We start from the raw sequence: 16,925 nt of genomic DNA on the forward strand, positions 1-16,925 counted from the left end.
TTCAGTATTGCTCCCTAGATACTGTGTCCCTAACTCCGCCACTACCTGGTTTTCACATCTGTGTTCCATGGTGCCTGCCCCTCTCCTCCGCTCCAGGGTTCCTGTATAGTTTCAGGAACACAGCTGATAGATGAACAGTTCAGGTCCCTTGTAAAGGTGGAAACTGAGGACATTGTGGGGTAAATGGGGAGGTCACTGAATCCAAGACCTCTTTGTGTGGCTGCACTGAGTTGGCCAGCCTGCAGGACATGGTGCTGTTTCAAATGGTCAGAGTGCTGCTTTAAAAGGAGGGAGGAGGGGAGGAGAGCAGAGAATTGTTGAGCTCATGACACTGTTAGAGAACGTGCACTCTAATTTGAGGGGCATGTTATGCACCTATCTAAAATGTCTCGGTGGTGGCCAAGGCTGTTCAGTTGTTTTCTGAAGCAGATAAGCTCGCATGGTCTGCACTAAGAACTGCCAAATACAAAGATATTTTTGGCTTGAAACTGACTAATGGAAGGTTTCTGTTATAGTTGTTTTGTTTTGCTCTAATTTCTACTTAGAAGTTTAATTTAGAACAACTTTGTGCATGGAACTGTTTTCCCACCTAGAGGTGTTGGACAGCCGTAGTTGTTCTACATGGCATTGATTTAGTTTTTATAATGGGTAAAGACCTGAGCTTCTGTGCCTTCTCACACTTATTCCAGTAACCCCGTGAAGCAGGTACAGTAATTTTCCACATGACGCGTTTCCTCACGTGTGTAAGGGAGGATGGTAAGAAGAAAAAGATGCATTGCTCCTATTCAATGCCTCTGAAATGGTAGGTTATTTTTTTTTTAAGATCTAGTTTATTTATTTGAAAGGCAGAATTACAGACAGGCAGAGGTAAAGAGAGAGAGAGGGAGAGGTCTTCTATCTGCTGGTTCACTCCCCAGATGGCCGCAATGGCTGGAGCTGTGCTGATCTGAAGGCAGAAGCCAAGAGCTTCTTCCAGGTCTCCCATGTGGGTGCAGGGGCCCAAGGCCATCTTCTACTGCTTTCCCAGGCCACAGCAGAGAGCTGGATCGGAAGAGGAGCAGCCAGGACTAGAACCTGCACCCATATGTTATGCCAGCGCTTCAGGCCAGGACATTAACCCACTGTGCCACAGCGCCTATCCTTAGATTTGGTTTTTAAAGGCAGAAAGAGCCTAATCCTGGACACTGCTATCATCTTATTCAAGAACGTTCACTGTCATTGACTAATCACAAAAATACTGTTCTATTGCTTGTTCCGCATTTTTTTGTATGTTGCAGTGTACATCTGCGAGAAAACTCAACATGAATAATGGCTATGTAGTGTCTCCCAACAGCTTGATTCATGATCACATTGCAGTTGAGAAAAAGTAATTTCAAATTTTCTTGTGTAAATTGAGATGGGATAATATTAAAAAATAAGGCAATAATTTTTTTCTTTAGAATGTGGGTGAGCAGAGATCATTATACCTTTATCATTCCAAGTTGGATTTCTTTTCAAGATTTATTTATTTTTTTTAATTTAAGTTGAAAGAGTTACAGAGAAACAGAGGAAGAGAAAGACTGAGAGAGATCTCCCATCTGCTGTTTCACTCTCCCAGTGGCCACACGGGCCAGAGTTAGGCCAGGCTGAAGCCAGGAGCCAGGAGCTTCTTCCAGGTCCCCCATGTGGTTGCAGGGGCTCAAACACTTGGGCCATTTTCTGCTGGTTTCTCAGGCACATTAGCAGGGAGCTGGATTGAAAACGGAGCAGCCAAAATTCCAACTGTCTGCCATATTGTATGCAGGTGGCAGCCTTACCTGCTGTGCCACAATGCTGGCCCCCTAGGTTGCATATTTTTGAGGAGAATTAGAATTGGATTTTTTCTTTTTCCCAAAAAATCATCATTCCTTTACTGCAATAAGAGTTGTTGTAAGCCATTTAAATAATTATACAATGTTATCTCAACATAAACGGAGGAAGGGAACTATCATTATATCTTAGAATTGTTTCTGTGAACTACATGAAATCTGGTCTGTTGGTATTAATATCACATTAACATGAAAATTGATGAGAATTGTGTTGCAGTAATTATTATGCACTTATTGTGACCTTAAGAATGTAACATTAATAAATTCCTTTAAAAATAAAGGTAGTATTGCCAAATAAATAAGTAGGCAAGTACTTGTACAAGGCAGTGCTTTCTGCGTTGCTGTTGCCTCCCTCCTGGGATGTCTCTGTGGCCAGTCTCCCCTGCTCTCTTCAGACTCAATCTTAAATTTATAAATTTTGTATAAATGTGAATATGAAATTCCCAGCCCCTTTCTCTTCATTATGGCACTTTTCAGGAAAAAACACACAACTGTGTGATAGACACGAACAGCATTACTAAACAAAGTAAATTTTATTAGCATTTTGCTTATACTTAAAATTGAACAATATATAGATCTTGAAGGCCTTAGTTGGACTTACATATGTAATTTATATTTACTGTGTGGTAGTGTAAATTGATCAAAAAAGAGAAAAAAAATCTACTGTCTTCAAGATAACAGTCAGTAGCTTAAAATAAATTCAAATGTGTATCAGAATATAAACTATGTTACATATGAATGCTTTTATTCATTCCTTTTTAATATTCATTCAATTGACAGCTTTTTTGCTAGGCACTGGGAGAAATCAGTGAACAAGATAGATCAAGTGTCTTTTCTTTCAGACCTTACCTGTAGTTCAAGAAAAAGACAGTAAATAGATATTCAGAATAACTGTGGAATATGAAATTATATGAAGGGTGATATGCACAAGAATAGTGGGAGAAGCATCCTGTGGTATATTTATAGAAAAATGATAACTTCAAAAAGCAAGTTTCATAAAAAAAAATAAGGTAAGGAAATAGCAGCTGAGAAGAGTTTACAGGTATTCAGATACACATGAACACTTGAATGTGTTCAGACAGTTGCACACATTAGATTGTCTTCATTTATTATTATTTCTAAGGATACATCATTTATCCAAATACTATCTGAATTAATGCACTTGTGGCAGATAAATTAAATATGCTCATTTGCTTGAGGATTTCTATTGTCGATCTGGGAACAAACACTGAGCTCTCACAGTCGTAGCTTCAACCTTGCCAATCACAGACTTCCTGTAAGTGCACTGCAGTTATTTGGACCCTTTTCTGGGTTGGCGTTGGCATTCTTTTGCTAGATTACATTTATGCATTAGTGCCATCTGTGCCTGCTGCACCTTCTGTGAGTTAGCCCAGGCCAAATGACTGGCATTTATCTGGAAGAGAAAGAGAAAGAGAGGGAGAGAGAGAGATCCTAGAGCATAGAGCATTCTACACATTTTACTCACTGTTGGCACAAGTGAATAATTTAGGGAAGGAGACACATCAGTAAGCATAAAATATTTGCAGCTGGTGTCCCTGACTTCAACCCTTCTAAAGCTAACTATTCATTTGCTTTCTCTGAAAAATAAAATGTAATAACTATTTATTTTTAGCCTGTGGTATGCAACAGAAATTAAAACTAAGTATTTAAATAAGAAAATACAACAAAGCACATTTGCAAAATTTCCAAATTGAGAAAATTATGAACAATTTGAATACATGTGCACTTGTATTACAGTGAATATAGATAATATGAAATTTGGTTTAGTTGGTTAGATTTGGTATAGATCACTTGAATTAGGCCCTATTTTGATAAATATGTCAAAATGTAGACTTTACAATTGTATTTAGGAAAATTATCGCTCTATATTCAGTATATATTTAGAATATTACTGATTTTACAGAATATTTATGAGATTCTATAATATTAAACCATATTCTATTGCAAAATAGATAGCTACCATTATACTTACAACATACTCTGGAGCTGTCAATGGAAATAGATAAATGGTTCTCTGATCAGTAAACCTAAATTTCAGCTCAATTGCACTGTATTTATTTTCTAGTTATGTCTACTTTTAGTATGCTAGATTATCTGATTTCCATAGTAGAAGCAGATTAGAAGCAGTGAAATAAAACAGAGGCAGAGTCTCCTGAAGATGGGTCCAGCATAGTAGTGAGGGAATAGCTGTAAGGAATGGTAGGAGAGAATGGGAGAACGGTCAGGTGACAGGCACTGCCATGTTGGGTTGTTTAATGAAAGAAGACAGAGTTTCCTGTCGCCCATTGTGCTCTGCAGACATTGCTGGAATACACTGTGGTATAATAACATTCACAACTACAAAGCTTTAACTTCAATTTGAGGGTATTTTCAGACAACTCATTATAGGAAAATGGAAATGTGAATACTTTCTTGAGAAAATTGCAAAATGGCAAATAAGTGAGGTTTTAGGGCTTAATGTATTGAATCCACAGCTATCCTAGTGTACTACCTTTATTTTATGCATTGGAAATCCTAGAGGTAGGATTTCACTTTCTCTGGTTTTAAACTGGTGAGATGTCCCTCATTGAAATACCCTTAATATATTTTATATTTATTTTCATAATATTCCACAGATTTAATGTAAAATGTATCTAATTGCTATGATTCCCCCTGGATTTAAGTTTCATAAAGGTAGGCACTTTTTCCTGTGTTCCCATCCAGTAATACTTATTATTGCTAGTGTAATATAGTTTGTAATGTAGCTTTAAAAGATCTATGCTTTAGTGGTTATGGTTGTAGATGTCAGAGGTTGACTCTTATGGGTCTAAATCCTGGACCTGCAATTTAGTTATTATGGAGATTTGAGTGTATGACTTACTCTGTCTGAGTATCAGTTCCTTCATATGTAAACTTGTGTTAAACCCTCCCACAAGACCCTTGTGGTGATTAAATGATCCTGGTACTTGTAAGACCCCTAGAAAAGCAATTGGAATATAACAAGGACTAAATTTTATGTTGGTTAATTATTATTGCTATGGCCATTGTCAGAAAACTATTGATTATATCCATGTGAAATACACTTGGTTATGGTCCAGATTATACTTGAAGGATTCAACTTTCTTTTCTGCTTCATTATTTTATGTCTATTTAGGTATATAAGACCACTTCAAAAAAGGTCATGAAAAAATGGAATTTAAAGATTTTTTTGGTACAGAATATTTGAAATCTATACATATGTTTTTCACAACATATATTTTCCATCAGTTTTTTTTTTAAAGATTTATTTATTTATTTGAAAGTCAGAGTAACAGAGAGAAAAGGAGAGGCATAGAGGGAGGTCTTCCTTCCGCTGGTTCACTTCCCAGTTGGCTGCAACGGCCGGAGCTGTGCCAATCCGAAGCCAGCAGCCAGGAGCTTCTTCCAAATCTCCCATGCAGGTGCAGGAGCCCAAGGACTTGGGCCATCTTCCACTGCTATCTCAGGCCATAGCAGAGAGCTGGGTTGGAAGTAGAGCAGCTGACCTGAACTGGCACCCATATGGGATGTCAGCACTGCAGACGGTGGCTTTACCTGCTATGCCACAGCTCTGGCCTCCCCAATAATTTTTTTGAAGAACTCTCCTGGCATGGATTTCAACATTATTTTGCATCAAAATAAGCTCGTCTTATAATTGCACTTCTCATGAATGTGTTGAAGTACTCATTTATCAGTTTGGGAAGTTTCTCAGTGTCACAGAGGTAGTGCCATGTTAGTCTAGGGGGAAAAATACCATAGTAATGTCCCTGGGCCTTGAAGGCTATCTCAGTATAAGCAGTTCATGGTGGTGGTAACATTAACTACAGCTAACCACTTCTTTCCTTTACTAACAATGGATGCTTTTTACATTTGTCTCTCCAGTAGCCAAGTCGGTGAGCCCAGTTGTGGTCACCAATACTCATCAGATGGTAAGCAATAGAGAGGAAAACCCCTACGAAGGCCAACTCAAATGACTGAGGAAACTGATCTGGTGAAAAACCAGTACCACTCAGTCATTAAGATAATTGTTTCACTCTGAATTACTTCTTTCCAACTATACAGTTAAGATTTTCTCTGACTCCATTGAATATTCTGTTGAGATTATGATAGCAATATTTCTAAAATACAATTTTGAGTTAATATTTTAAAGTGTCCAATATTTTCTTGGCTCTATATCTTGCAAAAATACATATTAGGTGGTATTTTTATTTGCTGTCAACTTTGTTACATTAAAATGAACTGACTGCATGGTAAATAAAATAATCATGATAAATGTATTTATGGATAACCATATGTTCATTAACTGTAATAAAAGCTATCATATCTTTTTAAATAAATTAATACATTTCCCAGTTAATTATAAATCTTTCAAAATATGCCTACCATAATTATTACTTTGTAAGAATATTTTGATGTTTTAAGTTTCAAATTCACCTGTTCACTGAATTCTATGAATTGCAATCTTTCAGTTGCTTTTAAATTTCTATAAATAGAGGTGGATATTTGAACTAATGCTTAAGACGCTGCTTGGGACAGCCACATGCCAGATTGTAGTGCCTGGTCCAAGACACAGCTTCACTTCCGATTCCAGTTTGCTACTGATGCACACCCTGGGAGGCAGCAGGTTATGAATTAAGTACTTGGGTCGATGCCACCCACATGGAAGCCCCAGATTGAATTACTGATTCCTGGCTTCAGCCTGGGTTAGCCCTGGCTGTTGTAGGCATCTGGGGAGTAAACCAGCAGACAGGAGGCCTCCCTCTCACCCCCTCTCAAATAAACACACACCAAAACTAAAATACTCTCAATATTGACAATATGTTATTATAAAGTGGTAAAACATATACAACATAGAATTTACCATTTTAACCAGTTTTCTGTACAATCCAGTAACATTGAGAGTATTCACAAAGTTGTGCAATCCAGTAACACTGAGTATATTCACAAGGTTCTGTAATCATCACCACTCTCCATTTCTAGAATATTTTCATAATTGTAAATTGAAACTCATTAATCAATAATTCCCTAACTTCCCATCCACGTAATCTCTGGTAAATACTTTTATTTTCTGTCTCTATGAATTTGTGCCATGTGTAAGTGTAATCATGGAGAATTTGTTCTTTTGTCTGATTTACTTCACCTTCTGTAGCATTTTTAAGCTTCATTTATGTTGTAACATGAATTTCATTTCATTTTAATGTATGCCTAAATCACATGTTGTCTATCCATTCATCCATGGATAGATATTTGGATTATTTCCACCTTTTGGCTATTGTGAATAATGCTGCTATGAATTTTGTTGTACAAATATCTGTTTGACACTCTACTTTCAGTTATTTGGGGTATATATACAGAAGTAGACTTGGTGGATATTATGGTAATTCTTTGTTTAATTTTTTAATGGACTGGCATACTGTCTTCCATAGTAGCTACATCATTTTTCATTTTTTTAAAGATTTTATTTATTCATTTGAGAGTTAGAGTTACAGAGAAAGGCAGAGAAAGAAGTCTTCTAGGTGCTGGTTCACTTCCTAGACGGCCCCAGTGGCCAGAGCCGAGCCAATCTGAAATCAGAAGCCAGGAGCCTCTTCTGGGTCTCACACATGGGTGCAGGGGCCCAAGCATTTGGGTCATTTTCTACTGCTTTCCCAGGGCATAGCAGAGGAGTAGCCAGGACACAAACCAGTGCCCATATGGGATTCTGGTGCCGCAGGTGGAAGCCTAGTCCCACTACACCACAGTGCTGGCCCCATCGTTTTACATTTCTACTAGCAATGTATAAGAATTTCAGGTTTTCTAGATCCTCTCAAATAGTTTTTCTTTTTTTCATATATCAGCCATCCGAATGGGTGTGAAGTGGGACGATGATAGGGCTTTATTTAAAAAAAAAATTAAAGATTTATTTATTTATTTCAAAGACAGAGTTAGAGAGAGAGGCAGAGATAGAGAAAGAGAGGTCTTCCATTCTCGGTTTCACTCCCCAAATGGGTGCAACAGCTGGAGCTGAGTCGATCTGGAGCCAGGGGCCAGGAGCTTCTTCCGGATCTCCCACGTGGGTGCAGGAGCCCAAGCACTAGGGCCATCTTCTGCTGCTTTCCTAGGTGTATTAGCAGGGAGCGGGGTTAGAAGTAGAGCAGCTGGGACTTGATGCTGGTGCTGCAGGCCTGGGCTTTAACCTGCTGTGCCACAGCACCGACCCCAGCGTTTTTTTTTTTTGTTGTTGTTTGTTTGTTTGTTTTTGTTTTTTTTTTAAGCTTCCAATTTTCTACTTATGTTTTCAATTCTTAAATAAGTAATGTGCATTTGTTCTTAAAATTTGTTTTTATTTATGTACTTAGGGTCTACAACATGTTGCTTTGAAATCCATATATATGCTGAAATGATTACTGCAAATACACAAACATATTCTTTACCTTCCACAGTTACTGTTCAATGTGGGTTTGTGAGTGGCAAGAGTACTTCAGATCTATTCTCGTAGGTAATTTCCTTCATACAACAGAATATTATTCATTAGAATCCTCATGCTGTACATTACATCTTGAGACTTATTCTTCATTTCTGACTGCAAATCTGTACCCTTTGACCTACTTCTCCATGTCTCCTCTCTTTCCTTGCCCATAGCAACTACTCTTCTACTCTGTTTCTGTTTATGCAACTTAAAAGAAAGAACCTGTGTATATAAGGAAATGTGGCCATCCAGTATTTTTCTTTCGTCTGGTTTATTTCACTGATTATGATGTCCTGCAGGCTCATCCATGTTATTGTAGATGGTGCGGTCTCCTTTTTAAAGGATGAACTGTATTCCATTGGGTGTGTGTGACTTTTCCCCCATTCATCCATTGATGAACACTTATCCAACTTGGCCATTGTGAGTAATGCTGCAGGGAACATGGCAGTGCAGCTGTCTCTACAGTTACTAGGCATTTCCAGTTTAGGCATTCTGCTTGGCATGGAAATACAAAGATAAATGGCCTATATGATAAGTTTTGATTATCTAAGTGCATATTTCTTAAGAAATATAGTTGATATTTTTGTGTGGTTCTATGTTTTTATTTCTATTAGGAAAATACATAGTTGTAGAATTGCTGTGTCATAAAATAAGTATTTAACCTTCTTTAAGAAACTGCTAAATCATTTTCCCAGGGAGATGATACCATTTTATACCTCTACCAGGTGTGTATCAGCGTTAGAAAGGTTCTTACTGATTGGTAGACATTACTTGATTAGGTTGCCAGAAATTCTTTTTTCATTACTTTTTTTTCTAAGTTCATCTAAAAAATCTAGACGTGTTGTTTAGCTGTCTCTATATTTGATTAAATTGATTTATTTTTACAATAAAAAGATACTTAACATTCAAGTCATTACAGATCTTTGTGAAATGAAATCTCTCTCTGCTTCAGCATGTCAACCTGTCTTATTCCCACTGTGCGATTTAACACAGTCCTCTGGAAAGGAGGTTGGCGTGTGGTTTGCAAGATCATGAAGTTACAGTGATGACCTTTGGACACCAAGTTGACTGATTTCTGTCTCCTTGATCCATGGCATAATAGACTTGTTCTATATGAATGGTTAGGAGTGTTGTGTGTTAGTCAATTGAAAATCATGGTTAAGTAAATATCCTTCAAAAATATATACAAGAATGTATGAACTATAGAAGGATTATTAATCCTTAAAAATATTGTATACAGATTCTCATTCAGAAGAATTTATTGATTGAACATAGATGAATCGCTGTTAACTAAACAAGCTTTTGGTAATCCTGAAGTTTGCTACAAGTTTTATTTTTAATATCCATTTTCATACACAATTCTCTCAAGGTAAAGCGCATAGGACATTGAAGTTATTATTTAAGAACACGCTGACTAATGATATTTTCCAAGTCCATTTTGGATATGGGTATAGCTTCATTTCCTCATAAAAGTGAAAAGCAATAAAGGATAAATGCTTTAAAAATTCTCTTGAGTGGGGGATGATTGAACAATACTAGATTTCTGTTTGTCAGACTTCAACTGAAGTCTCAAAACTTGCTTGTTTATGAACACCACCCCTGTGATAATGTGGTTAGGAGGGTAGATAAAAGTGGTTAAACTGATAGAACTCAATGGTTCCTGCTAATTAATTTGTTCATTATGTAGGCTGTAAGGGTATTATTCTAAATATAAAAAGAAGGAATCTTGATGTAATCCTTTTAAATCTGGGAATGAATTTTGTAAATCCTGAACAATGATATATCAACTGTGGAATTTTAAATCTTAAAGGTTGGTATGATTATAGGAAAAAGATTCTGTTAATTTTGAGTTTTAGTAGCCTACATGATTTGAGTCTATTATAAAGTAATAAATTTATGTAGTGTTAGCTTTTGAACCAATATTTGTGCCTGGAATTTAGATTTGCTTTTTCTTATTTCCATATGCTCTGTTTGAAACATATGTTAAGTTGTATATTTAAAACTAGAAGTACCAAAAAATCCACAAAAAATATGTTTTCTTCATTATCAAAGGTTTCAATGCCATCATACTTTGGGAAAAGAAAGAAAGTGAATATAAGTCAAATCTGTAGAACGGACTTTTCTTAGCACCAAATGAACAGCTGGCCCTCTTTTTGCAAGGTGCATTGATGTTGTCAGAACAAACTCAATAAAAATTCAGATACAATTGTCCCTGTTTGGGTTTGCCAGCACAAGAATATTTTATTCATTCAAGCTTTTCCAAGTTCCAAAGATTGATGTTGACTTTGATGGAAAAATACAATGATGCATATTTAGAATGACCGATCTTTCATGTTTAAATCTAAAAACTGTGCTGCTGCAGTTGGATTTTTCTCAGGTCTGGCATTGAAGTAAAGCCCTGCACTGTCAGAGTATGTTAGGTCAGAGTATGACAGTTTAGCACAGCTTTGGTTATGGCATTGCACTGATGTCTGACTGCCATGATTGTTTTTAGGTTTGTTTGTTTCAGTTACCAAAGAGATACTTTCAATCATGACATTTTAAAATTGAATTTTCATTGTTTAGCTCAAACAAGTGAGCCAGGGATTGAATTTAAAGAAAGCAAGCTTTATAAACATGAGAGTTTTCACAGTTATAGTTTTCTGTCTTTTCATGTTTGTAACTCTAAAAAAGGTCTCTATTCTATTCCTGCCATAGAAGTACTAATTTTTCTAATAAAATCACACCAAAGGAAGAACAACTCTCAAAATTCACTGTAGATATTTCATTAATTATAAATAGGATGTAGTCATTGAAACTTATTTATCAAGTTACATTTCACTACTTTTATTTTGTTTTGAAGATTTGTTATTTGAAAGAGTTACAGAGAGAGAGAGAGAGAGAGAGAGAGAGTCTTCCATCCACAACAGCTGGGGCTGGGCCAGACTGGAGCCAGGAGCCTCTTCTGGTTCTCCCACATGGATGCAGGAGTCCAAGCACTTGGGTCATCTTCCACTGCTTTCCCAAATGCATTAACAGGGAGCTGGATCAGAGTGGAGCAGATGGGACTCAAACCAGTGCTCACATGAATGCTGACATTGCATGCATTGGGTTAATCCACTGTCCACAAACTGACCCCATGACACTATTTTTAATAATATCCTCATTGCTTTTTAAAAGCCAACATCTTTTCTTGTTAATGAGAAATTCAGTACTTAAAACTTTTATCTTTGTTAGCAAATTCAATTTGAGAGCATTTAAAAATATGTTTCAGAAAATCTGCATGAATTATGCTGTTTTGTATTTTCAAATTTAATGATGTTCACAATAAGTATGAGATTATTTCTCCTTGAGCATAAGTTGACTTCTAGAATTTTATGAATACATAGAAACAGTATTATTCAGCTATGTCAAGAACAAACATGTTTCCTCAACTATTGTTTTTGTTGACAGGGATTAACACAGGCTTAGAGGAAAGTAAATACCAATGGGGTCAGTTAACCAGGCCCTGATTCAGCATTTTTACTACTTCATGATATGTGTACATGTGGTTAGCTTGCACAGTATGACTACTTCCTGCATGTTGAAAACGTGTTGTATTTAGTCAAAAGTATCACAGTGGACTCAGAATATAAACTTTCTGTTTTCACTGTTTGTTGGTGGCTTTAACCATGAAAGAGGTGCCACTTCCTCCATCTACTCCCTGTTTAAGATGGCATCAAGTTACACTCCTCTCTAATGCCTACTTGTTTCCCAGTTTAGAACACTTCTATCCTACAGTTTAGCCACTTCCTTATTGTGCCCAGTCACTGGAACACAAAACAGGAAATAGGGCATTTAGGCCTGCTTGAATGTTCAATGTGACAGCATAAGCCAGGAAAACTTGCCATAGAACAGTGGCCACAATTATTTAATTACAAGACGGTTAGCAAAATAAAGTGTAGTTTTATAGTTTAGTTTTATATTTATATTTTAGAGAAGTTAATCATTGTATTTTATTTTGTAGCTTGCTAAAATCAGTGTGTTGTTAGATACTTTCAATGGTTACACAAATCTGAATATCAGATAGCTATAGATATAATTTATTACTTTAAGCCCAATAGTTCTTATTCATTCAGTAAATATTTTCTACACTTGATCTTAGCCAAAAGGCCGAGAAGCGATCATTCAGTAAATATTTTCTAAAAGGTTTATTTATTTATTTACTTGAAAGTCAGAGTTAGAGAGAGAGGGAGAGATAGAAATCTTCCATCTGCTGGTTTACTCCCCAAATGGCCACAACAGCCAGGGCTGGGCCAGGCCGAATCGAGGATCCAGGAGCTTCTTCTGGGTCTCCCATGTGAGTACAGGAGCCCAAGTAGTTGGGCCATCTTCTACTGGTTTCCCAGGCACATTAGCAGAGAGTTGGATCAGAAGTAGAACGGCTGGGACTTGAACTGGCTCCCATATGGGATGCTGGCACTGCAGATGGCAAGTTAATCTGCTGTGCCACAGTGCTGGCCCCTCAGTAAATATTTTTAAGCACTTATACCATAAGGTGGGCACTGACTCAGATATTTGCAAAATAGTAAGAAAAAACCATCATGGAGCTTGCATTCTAGAAATGATAGACTTAAACAAATATTCAAGTTGTTTGTTTAAAAAGTTGTCATAATGCTGAGTGCACATGAGGAGCAAGAGCCACTGTGCACTTGCTCCTCATGTGGGATCTCTGTCCTTAATGTGCTGTACATTTTGATTTAATGCTTATAACTAGTACTCAAACAGTATGTTTCCCTTTGTGTTTCTATGTGGGTGCAAACTGTTGAAATCTTTATACTAAATTGATCTTCTGTATATAAAGAGAATTGAAAATGAATCTTGATGCAAATGGAAGGGGAGAGGGAGCAGGAGAGGGGAGGGTTGCGGGTGGGAGGGAAGTTATGTGGGGGAAAAAGGCCATTGTAATCCATAAGCTGTACACTGGAAATTTATATTCATTAAATAAAAGTTAAAAAAACAAACAAACAAAAAAAAAAGTTGTCATAATGCTGAAACAACTTTAAATTCATCAGTGTCTAATTATTTTTTTTATTAGGATAATATAGGCTATATTATAATTACTATTATTATATTATTATTCTTGATTTAAACAACCATTTTGGCTTAGAATATCAAAAATTTATTTCTCTAAGTTAACTTTATATCCTTATCTATCTATCTTCTATCTTGCACTAGCACTAGACTCAACACTTGATTTGTGGATAGATCTAAATTCCAATTTCTGGTTCTGGAATAATTTTGAGTACTTACACAGAACATTAGGACATGACCAAATGGGAATTAAATAATAAAAGCCAATAACTTTTGTTATTTGACACTAAAATATATATATATATATATATCTTCATGATAATTTTTTTCTGTGTACCAAGTGAAATGTTCTTTATACCTAGAAGTAAGTGAGTATACATTAGATTTTAGTCAACTTGTTTTTTGATATGCTGTCACAATTATGCTGTTTCCTTAATTTGAAATTCTGTATACTTATATGTATATAAATGTTTAAACTTTTTGAAACTGTATACTTTCTTTTTTTTTTCAGATTTGCTTATTTATTTGAGAGATAGAGTTACAGAGAGTAAGAGAGAGAGAGAACCATCTGCTGGTTCATTCTCCAAATGGCCACAACTACTAGAGCTTGGCTGATCTGAAGCCAGGGCCAGGAGCTTCATCTGGGTCTCTCACATGGTGCAGGAGCCCAAGAACTTGGCCCGTCTTCCAGTGCTTTCGCAGGCCATCAACAGAAAGCTGGGATTGGAAGTGGTGCAGGCAGGACTGGAACCAGAACACATAGGATTCTGGCACTGCAGGTAGAGGATTAACCTGCTATACCACAGTACTGGCCCCTAGTTTCTTTTTTGTTGAAATTAAATACATTGCTAAAGATGATTTAATTTCTCCATAATTATTTTAAGACTCACTCTTGTTAGTTGGTATAAGTTATTTAGACTAGGAATGCTGGCTGGTGCTGTGGCTCACTTAGCTAACCCTCTGCCTGTGGCGCCGGCAACCCAGGTTCTAGTCCCAGTTAGGGCGCCAGGTACTAGTCCTGGTTGCTCCTCTTCCAATCCAGCTCTCTGCTGGGCCTGGGAGGGCAGTGGAGGATGGCCCAAGTGCTTGGGTCCCTGCACCCGCATGGGAGACTGGGAGGAAGTACCCAGCTCCTGGCTTCGAATCGGCGCAGTGCCAGCCGTAGTGGCCATTTGGGGAGTGAACCAATGGAAGGAAGAAGACCTTTCTCTTTGTCTCTCTCTTGCTGTCTCTCTCTCTCACTGTTTAACTCTGCCTGGCCAAAACAAACAAACAAACAAACAAACTAGGAATGCCTTCAGAGATTAAAAAATAAAATTAATGCACATTTCATTTTTTTTCTAATTGTGAGCAAGGAATCCCCATTAAACACCACTTGTATACTTACTGATTAGTAAAATGACAGTGGCTTCTGTCTGTGCAGTGTAGATCCTGGTGGCTGTGTTTGGGCGGCTTGTTCAGAATTGCATTTGCACATAAGACCAGGGATGGCTTCCTTCTGTTACTGGCCTAATTTTAGTATCTGTATATGATTTAAGGTGTTGCTTGAACTTTTGTTCTTCATGGTAAATTTAGCAATAAATGTAGTCATTTGGATGATGCTCTTGCAGCTTGGAAGGCAGAGGTATAATGTAGAGACTTTTAATTCACATTACTTATGTGTGATCAAAGCATACATCATTTTATATCATACACCTAAGTATTAGTCTGTAATACATATTCAGAATTGAATCCTGATAGTAGAGATTTGGATGTGTATTTTATATATTAAGAATGACCTCAGCAGTTGTTTTAAATTGGTTTTCCTAAATGAGATAAAATATTGAAAGCATAAGTTTGATGCTGGAAATTGAATATAGGGGTTGGTATTGGGTACAGTGGTTAAGTTATATCACATATCAGGAGAGTCCCTGAGTTCAAGTCCTGCTCTGCTTCCAGTCCAGCTTCCTGATGATGTGCACCCTTGGAAGCAGCAGGTAATGGCTCAAGTAGCTGGGCCCTGTCACCCATGTGGGAACCCAGACTGAAGTCCAGGCTCTTAGATTTGGCTGGCCCATCACTAGCTGTTTCTCTCTCTCTCTCTCTCTCTCTCTCTCTTTTCCCCTCTCTGCTTTTCAAATAACTTTTTTAAAAAAAAGATGTTGAATATGTACATATGTCTTCCAGCTAGAATAAATATGTGGAATGTATTCAGTAACTATTTGCTGTGCTGAAGGAAAGCAACATTAAAAAATTTATTTTACAGTTAAAGCTTTACAAAATTTTTCTAAGAATTGTTTATCATTTTTCAGAAACTCATCCAATGTTCTCCAGTGTGAAAATTTAAAAATCATACATTTCTGAAAATAATTTTAGTTGATATTATCCACAGAGAATCAATTTTAAAACTTGAAGTTTTTAATATTTGCTGTTCTTTGAAAAATCCTGCTAAACAATCATTCTTTGTCTCAAATTGGCTGCAAATTTTACCATCTGACAAATGGATTAAAGAGCACTGAATATTTTTAACTTAATCAAACATGTACAAGTACAGGCTGAGTTAGACAATATATTTTAGTTATTAATTTTTGACTGGGATGACAAAGTACATTATTTTAGGGCCCCCATACTGAGATTTTAACTCAAAATACCAGATTATCTAAAGCTAAATTATTACATTGCCAAGACTATAGACATACACTAGGAAAATCTCTCAACAAATATTTTTCAATGTTAATTATGTGTAAGCTTCAAAATTTCTCTCATAATATACCAGTAGCAGTTTGATAAACCAAACGAATTTTCTCAATGCCTAATTTTCTAGAAAAATACATGCATTGTATGTAATATTTTTACTGTGTGACCTTAACAACTGACATGGATTTTTAAGTCTAGAAATACTATAGCTAAAATTAGTAACTTCATACCAGAATTCCTTCACACTGAGTAAATTAATTTATCCTATTTCCCACATGACTAAATGGTGGTGATGTAATGTGCCTTCTATTTGATCTTCTAATATTTTTCTAAGTGCATACTCCAAATATTGATTATGTTTTCCATTAGCAACTTCTGGCCATAATGGTTAGAGTTTGGGTTCTTTAGTTTAACATTGTGTGTTATTATTTTTGGACTGGGACAACATACATTAAGTTAGGGACCCAAAACTAAGTATTTAGCTCAGAGTGTTTTTGTTTACTTTGTTTTGTCTTTTGTCCTAGTAAATCTCAAAAATTTGAAATATAAGTCACTTAATATTTTAGTGCAATCTGCTGTAGAGAAGAGATCCAGATGTTTACTATTTGTAATTAGTGACTTTTTAAAAAGATTTCTTAAGTTTTTTTTTTTTTTAATTCTTTTTATTTCTTTTAGAGAGAGTTATAGATAGAGAGGGAGAGGCAGAGAGAAAGGTTTTCCATCTACTGTTTCACTCCCCAAATGACCACAAAATGACCACAACATTTCTGCAAGCAGTTGGGACATTTTCTACTGCTTTCCCAGGCCACAGAAGAGAGCTGTTTTGGAAGATAAACAGCTGGGCCATAAACCAACCCCTAAATGGGATGCTGGCACCGCGGACA

At 36.6% G+C, this 16,925-nt stretch overlaps 1 protein-coding gene and 1 pseudogene across 1 annotated transcript in view; one reads left to right on the plus strand and one right to left on the minus strand.

Moving 5' to 3' along the window:
- ANTXR2 (ANTXR cell adhesion molecule 2) overlaps window positions 1-16,925 on the plus strand; it is a 157,540-nt gene that overhangs the window by 123,693 nt on the left and 16,922 nt on the right. The window lies entirely within an intron of this gene.
- On the minus strand, window positions 12,314-12,456 carry LOC133766164 (U2 spliceosomal RNA; annotated as a pseudogene).

The sequence above is a fragment of the Lepus europaeus genome, chromosome 8 (genome assembly GCF_033115175.1).
Source record: "Lepus europaeus isolate LE1 chromosome 8, mLepTim1.pri, whole genome shotgun sequence".
Lineage (NCBI taxonomy): Eukaryota > Metazoa > Chordata > Mammalia > Lagomorpha > Leporidae > Lepus > Lepus europaeus.